The 8207-nt window shown below is 41.7% G+C and overlaps 1 long non-coding RNA gene across 1 annotated transcript; it reads right to left on the minus strand.

Moving 5' to 3' along the window:
- Nucleotides 1-1106: 1106 nt before the first annotated feature.
- LOC119727306 lies at nucleotides 1107-7249 on the minus strand. Its single transcript, XR_005270937.1, has 3 exons — nucleotides 6923-7249; nucleotides 2987-3275; nucleotides 1107-1656 (listed from the first exon to the last, which is right to left on the minus strand). It is a non-coding gene; the product is annotated as an uncharacterized LOC119727306 (long non-coding RNA).
- Nucleotides 7250-8207: the final 958 nt, after the last annotated feature.

Below are 8207 nucleotides of genomic sequence, written 5' to 3' on the forward strand. Positions count from 1 at the left end.
ATAAATAATAATAATAATAATAATAATGTACATAATAACTAATCAAAGCACTGACGGGCTATATTTTTTTTCAAGCCAAAATGGTCGTCGGAATTTATTGTCCAATTAGCATGTTTCTTATATCAGCGTTTAGAGAATTTTATCAACTTTATGAATGTCGTCAGCCCAAGCTTGTTGAACTTTTCATTTTGACGCTGTAGTAAAAAACGCCTGAACATGGGTGCTAAGAAACTAGTTTACACTTCGTGGATGTGCACTACTGAATAGGAGCACAAAGCATGGATGTGTTTTTTCAAACTAAAATGGTTTATTGGCCGAGCACTGTCAATGACAAATTTCATCCCTATAGAAAGCTGAAGATGTCTTCTTTCATGTTTTGATCACCCCAGATTTGTACGTTGCCTATTTTTTAAGATATGCCTGTTTTGGTCTCTCAACGACGCACGCGCACACATACTGAGAGTGTACACCCAGTGTTGCGACGAGCAAATGTTCAAAACTTTTCATTATGCTTAGGGTTCTTGGATGTGACGGTCAGCCGAACAGAGTCAGCCCAACCAGTCAGTAGCCAATGGTTCAACTGAACAACCCCAACATCATAATGAGCCAGTAACTGATGCTCCAACCAAGTAGCCCCAACAGCTGTATCAAGACATTCCCCCACTAACTTTTATGGGACTGGTAAGCACTGTAGAAATTTCAAATGATAACATGAGGGACATCATCTTATTTTGAATTTTGAATTATCAAAGGCATGCCCAAAGTAAATCACAGAACAAAGGGGCGAATCCTAAGTCAGGTCATAGTGTGAAATACATGTCTAGTACTATCAGGGGTACTACCAGTCAAGATTGACCATGCAGAAACACTGTAATCAACTTCCGAACCCTAACCCCCTAGTAGTTCCTCAGGACTACCGGTATCCTGCTAAATCCAACAGAGTCCAACCGGACTTTCCTGCTCAATCCACTGTGCCTCATTTTCAGTTATCTGCTGAATCCAACGGAGTCCAACATGGCGTTTTAATGCCATTCAGTTGCCTGCTGAATCCAACATTTTGCATGGGGAATGTACACAAGGGGTTTACTGCTCAATCCAACAGGCTCCATCGGGTATAGTTGGATCCTGTTGGATTCAGCAGGGTTAAGGTTAGCTTAATTCAAGAAGTGCTGCAGACTCAGTCACAGTTCCCATCTCGAAGAAGCTATGCATGTACATGTACTTTGCTAATTTGCATACAATACACAATGTAGTTTCAGAATAAACTGCAATAAAGTTGCCTCATCAAAAAATCAAGGGCTTGAATAATGGTAACATACCTGTATGCATGCTCAACTATTCGCAAAAGTATTACAATTTTATGACAAACACTTTTTTTTTTGAGGGGGAGGGGGTTGAATGAACTAAGAGAACTAGGAGAACTAAGTCTTACCGAATAATGATGTGTTATTTTCCTATGACTGTGGGCAAGCTTGTAAATTTTCAGTTGAAAGATCACCATCTACTACAAGTTCCAAACAAGACTTACCTGCCTTGAAGCAAGGAAACAGGGGATAGGGCTGAGTTACATGCACCAAACCTGAACAGAGTTATGGGCTGGGAAAGCTGCTTCATCAGAACAGGAACTGGATAGATGTAGGGACTTGCATGCAGCAACTGAAATACATGTTGAAAAAAGAAGGGGATAACAAACAAACAAATTAAACATCATAAAAAATTAACACAGGTAAAGAACAGAATTACTTAAACAGGAAAATGGTGCTTCTGCCCATGGGCAAGACACTAAACTACAATTGTCTCTCTCCACCCAGGAGTATGAATGGGTATACCTGTGAGGGTAGAGGACTGAATGTGAGCTGATATCAGCTGCCGTGCATTGAAGGAACAACATGCAAACATAGGCCAAGATGCAACATCACAAGTCCTAAACAGGAATGTCCCTTGCCATACTTGCATTTGGAAGCTTAAAGTTCATGGACCAAAGGAAAACACACATAACTTACATGTAAGCGTGTTTCATGTACATTTATAGTTTTTCATGTAGTCTATAACATATACTATTGTTAAAAGTGTGGATTCGGAACTACAAATCTGTTACGCTGGTCATAAAGTGTGGATTCGGAATGCAGAATCTTCAGTAAAGTGTGGATTCGGAATTACGAATCCACACTTTGAACACGTCTGAACATTGTTCTCCATAATGAGCATTAATACATGTAGGACCATATGCGTGAAAACGTTCCTTCCGAAATTAACAATGCATCTTCACTGTCAGATTCTCTGCCGTCGATCACTGCAAAACCTACTTCGAGTCAGAAAGAAATCATTGTCTGAACTATCCACATGTCGATGGAAGGAGCCGGGAAAAATATTGCAACCTGATGCCACTTTTTTCTTCATTTGTCATCTCAATGATGGTCATTCATTGCAAAAATGACGATAAGACATGAATCTGGGACTGAGAAATATTTCCAATTTTGTCAGGAAATACCTTTTCTTGACTCTCCATAGACTTTGTACACAATCGCGGAAGTGGCGTCAGGTTGCAACATTTTTCCCAAGTCTTTTCATCCCCACTTACTGTTAATGCCAATACTTCTTTTGACGCAATGGTTTAAGTCGAAGAATACACTCGAACGTGTAGATTCTTAATTTACGAATTCACTCGGCGCTTCGCACCTCGTGAATTCTTAAATTACGAATCCACACTTTCTTGTGTGTTCTCCTTAACTGAACAGTGGACACGTTGCCCAAGCCAGATATTTGGGGGGTTTTCAGGGATGGTTCAGTTTGGGTCAATTCAGGTCAGTTTTTGCTTGAATTTTTGTCAGGTCGGGTCGCGTCGGTTTAGAGGAGTTCAGATCAGTTTCGGTTCAGATTCTGTTTATCTCTACAATGTTTCGGGTCGGTTTGGCCTGGTCAACCGGACCCGATGCACAATATTAGTTCCCAGCAGCTTAGAAGGGTAACAAGGAGCTTGCCTCACATCAATGTGTTGACAGGAGATGTTGATGCACCCTACGTTTGAAGGAGCACCACTGTCTTTCATCTCTCCCACTTCACAATCTGGGAGACTGTTCCAGACATGGACTGCAGTGTGGATGAAGGTTCTGCCGGTGGAGTAGGTCCTGGAGACTGGCTTGGAGAGTGCATGGCTAGGCATTGACAAACTGAGGCGTGTTGCGTGTCATATCTCATCATAGAGCAGGGGAGCATCTAGCCTTCAAGCCTGGTGTCCTAACAGAAATGAGACCTGTAAAACACTGGCTTCAAAGCTGCAAATTAAATGACAAAGTCCGAGTTTAAATCAAATAAATAGTCCATGGTCCAGACCAAATGTCAGTACCATCTGAGGTGGCAAAACTTACAAATGCAATTGGTGGGAAATTATTTGTTTTATCACCATAAGTCAAAATAAAATGATAGCCTTTCGTAGTGAGTAGTATATTTTTGAAAGCAGGTACCCTTTTATCTTAAACCCTATGCAGGCTTCACAATGCCCCTCTTTATCAATACAGGTTTTTTAGTAGGTTTGAAAATCAAAATCTAGGGTTTTAAGCTTTTCCAGAAGGCCTTTTTTATGCAAAATCTTGCAACCTTTCAGCATGAGGTAGAAATATAGCGAATTGCTTACCTCCAGTTCTCCACACTAGATTATAGAAACCCTCTTGTGAAAAATCTTAGAGAGGTAGGAATATATCATTGATGTGGTTATTTTGGAATATAGATATAAGTGCGGGTCACTGATAGAAACATTTGAGCTTGCCACCTCGGATGGGGAAAAAATTCCATACTGGGCCACCACTAACCTGCTGCCAAACACACCAATTTTTACCTTACCTTGTGATTTCACCCAAGATGAATCCAGGAAACCTCGGCAATGCAATTTTGTGGCCCAGTACGGAATTGTTTTCAAATTACATTACATACTGGTACATACTTTCAACATTCCATCTCAGAATCATACCTGAAAAGTTACAAGCTGCAATTAGGCCACCAAAAAAAATAAAAAAATAGTTCTGCTTCCGATTACATGGCATTCGAAAATAGGTAGGTAGGGATTTTTGTGTGTGTACAATCATATGGAGGCGTCTGCGTGATAGTCAAGGGTCAAAGGTAGAAATTGATGGTTTTGGGTGTTTTTTTCTGTCATTTTTCCCATGTATAAATTAGGGTAGGGGCTGTCAGAATAGGGTAGGTAGGGAAACCGGAAGCCAAACTAGGCCAAAAAAAAGAATAGTTCTGCTTCCGGTTACCCGACCGACCCTATTTTTAGGCTGCGACCCTAACAATTTGACCGGCAATTCAAAAAAAAAAAAAATTGAATAAATAAAAATAAAATCTGTCTTTTCTGTCTTCACAAAATACCTCTCAACAACCCTTTTGCATCCAAAAATGCTTGTATTTATTTGTTTTCTTACTTACATTCGCTTTTTTTTTCAAAAGAAACCTCCGTTATTACAAATTCGCTTCGCGATATAACTACTTCGCAATTCGATGTCACGCACGGTTACTATAATCACGTGGCGACGACTGGTTCCCGCCGCGCCGCGCAGGGGCCAATTTAGAATCTTAATGAAAATGCGGTAACCAGTCCATAGCTAGCTATGCGACCGATGGCGCGCTATCAGTACAGTGCAGGCCACTGTCAACTGGTCGGATTCGACATCGTAAAAATGCCAAGAAAACACCGATGGAGAAAGAACATTTTTGCAAGTTAATTTACAGAATTGATCTAGCTTGTCTGTGTATGTATTTTCTGTGTTCAAGAGTTCATTTTGAGATCGCACTACTCGTATTTGGAGTGATACATGCTGCGTGTTTCCCGAAATTGTTGACCGTAAAAACAGGTCTGTCGGCCCATGGTGGGCCGCTCGCCACACACGCACGCATCACACACCTCGGAGTTTTGGCCAGCTCCCCGAGTTTTGACTAGCGTTGTGCATATGGTGCGAACGGCCTGAATTTTCCATTATTTTTTGAAATTATCGAACGTAAATACACATGTATATTGACAATAATTAAAGGTAGGTTTTACTCACTTTTTGTTGCCATTTCGTGTATAGCTTTCGTAGTGCAATAGAAATAGTTCAGGCTAAAATTTCGCATATAATTGAATACCCCATTCAATCTGCATAAAAAAATTGGCCAATTTTTTTTTTTCCGACCGACCAACCCTATTTTTGAAAGGCATGTAATCGGAAGCAGAATATTTTTTTTTTTGGCCCTATTATTTTTTTTGCCTTAGCTCCCTCCAGACGCCACTGCAGCGCCGTGTACAAATTTAGTCTATGGAGAGTCAAGAACATTCTCAAAGTATTTCCTAACAAACAAATGTTTCTCAGTCCCAGATCATTCTTTTCAACATGTTTGCAATGACTGCCGGAAAGAGTTCCATACACGGCCTACACAAACCCGGTACATGTATACCGTTAGTTCGTTTTACCGTTTTAGATTTTCTCCAAAAAAAACACAGTTAACGAACCATTGACTCTTTTGTCGTTTTACAGTTTTGTTAAACGGTCAAACGGTATTAAGTCACAAAAAACAATGACCTTTTTGTTATTTTTTAAATTGTAAAAAGTGATAAACGGTTAGTTGCTTTACTTTTAGAGTGTTGTTTTACAAAAACATGACAATGACAAAACAGTCAATAGTCTTGTCGACCATTTTTGGATTCAGGTGCAATTAAGCAATGCACCTTGGAATGTTAATGTGTCCTTGTGATCGATTCACTGCCTGGGAAGTTGCCCTTCTTACAATTATGTCCTTCTCACGACAGAATTTGCGAATATTGGCTATTGAAGAGCCGCGCCAAACTCCAACTTCCTTCAAAATATCTGCAACTTCTTCATACGTCTTACCACCCTGTATCCTTTCTGAAATTTCCTCCTTGAAATTTTCCAGCGTTGCTTGCAACTCTCTAAGCCCCGCCAAAAATGTCAGTACATGTAGATGGGGGTCAGGGTTACGCCAGGAATCACACCACGCATTAATTATGCCGAGATAACACTTCTTCGTGCACGGCATGGTCCCCATCCACCCTCCCCCCTTGCCCACCACCACAAAATGCACCACGGACTGTTAACTATGACACTGAAATAAAAAATAAAAACCGTCTACAGGTATTCAATACTGACCATTTTGCAGTTTTTGTGTAAAACTGAAAAACAAAAATCACTGATCGTTATGCTGTATTAAATTTTACTAAACTGATAAAATGAAATAACCGTATTTATCTTAATACCGTTTGACCGTTTTACAAAACTGTAAAATGACACAACGGTCAATGGTTCGTTTACTGTTTTTTGTTTTTGAGAAAATCCAAAACGGTAAAACGAAATAACTGTATGTCCCGGGATTCTACACTCATATTCTTTAATATGACAAGTACCAAAAAGTGAAAATCTGATGAAGAAACACCAAATTAGGTGATACTTTTGATAATTAATACTTTAAGCTAACTTTTTCTGTCATGGCCCATAAACTTTGTGCAGGAGGTCTGAGTAGAGGCCGTGTATGGAATTCTCTCCCGACTGACCTTCACCAATGAAAAAAAAAAAAGTTGCACCAGGATCCAGCATTCTTTCCAAGCCCTAGTCCCATAAATGTGACTGAAATACTGGATTACCTCCGTGTATCAGTCACAGAGCCACGTACGGCCTGTGAGCGGAGCGTCCCGTTGCTAGGGGAGCCGAAAATTAATTAAAGATCGAAATTATTTTGTCAGCAGAAAATCAACCCAGCTTTAGTATGACTGCTAAATAGCATTTCAGTCACATTTATGGGACTATCCAAGCCCCCACCCCCCTCCCCCACCCCCCTCCCCCACCCCCCTCCCCAGCTGAGTAAACCTCAAAGACAGTCACCTTTGACAAGCCTGAATCTGCCATTCACGACACTCAAAAATTAGACCACACACCTTCAGTTTTGGGAATCTCACTGTAAAGTAGTCATGGTAGTGATGCTTGGGAACCCCGCATTTGACCGCATTTGTCTGACAAGAGTCTGAAAGGTCACAGGCCTAGACGTCAACAGTCAAGTCAGCATTACGTGGCGTCGATTCCTTGGACCAGCACTCTACGGCAGGGTGTCCCATTCTCTGCAGCTGCAGTGCGTGCCCATGTACAGAATGGAGCTACACGGCACGTGCAGCGATCATGCATGCTCGTCGGGAAACATGATCATTAGTATCGACATTAGTTAGTTAACTTTTATAGACCCGTGAAAACGCCACGTTCACGGGTCTAGTTACACACTACATACTCCTAGAACTATGTCACGCGGAGCCTCATAGTTCTAGGAGTACACACTACAGTGAACATCTTGAACATCTACGAGAAGGCATCGCTGAAAACCTCACAAACGCAAGATGTGCAACTGCATCGGAAAACCACGGAAGAAAACCAAACGAATTCCGATTTTACCATGAAGGAATTTTACGAACATAAGTTTCATCATGGTTTCATGGACTCGAGCCGCATACCACCTGTACCGTACCGCCACACGCGAACTAGCTGGACTCTCGAGTCTCGACTGCGGTTGTTTACAAAAAGTAACCAGTAACTTTCAACAGCGCCACCACTTGACCAAGAAATTTGTACGCACATTTTTTTTAAAAACTTTTCAGCTGGTAACAATACTGAACATAATCTTGGTTGGGATTGTATCCGTGTATGATGGTGTAAACATAAACAGAATTGTCAACATTACATCAACCCCTAAAATCATTCATTAATTTCCAGCCAAGCTTGTCAAGTTCCATTTTGAGCAGCAACGTCGCAAGGTTGGATCCAGAACACAATTTTTGGGGGGCAAACAAAATTGTGATCCCCAAATAGTGTGTCAAAAACATTACGGCGTGGGGTTCGGGGCCCGCTTAAGGGCCCCGAATTTTGTTTGGATTCAAGGGGCCGTATCATAAGTCCGACGCCTCATAGGTCCGACAACAGAAAAACGAGGCGTTTAATTTGTCGGACTTACGAGGCGTCGGACTTACGAGGCGTCGGAGCTATGAGGTGTCGGACTTATGAGGCGTCGGACCTATGAGGCGTCGGACTTATGAGCGGACCCCGGATTCTAGATGCTCGGTGGTGCGATCTGAGGCAATTTTTTTTTGGGGGGGGGGAGATGGTGGTGTACTCATTGCCTGCCTTTATTGGGGGGGGGGGGCATCCCCCCCCGGGTCCGCCCTTGCAACGTCGTTG

Source organism: Patiria miniata, unplaced genomic scaffold (genome assembly GCF_015706575.1).
Source record: "Patiria miniata isolate m_02_andy unplaced genomic scaffold, ASM1570657v1 HiC_scaffold_20, whole genome shotgun sequence".
NCBI lineage: Eukaryota > Metazoa > Echinodermata > Asteroidea > Valvatida > Asterinidae > Patiria > Patiria miniata.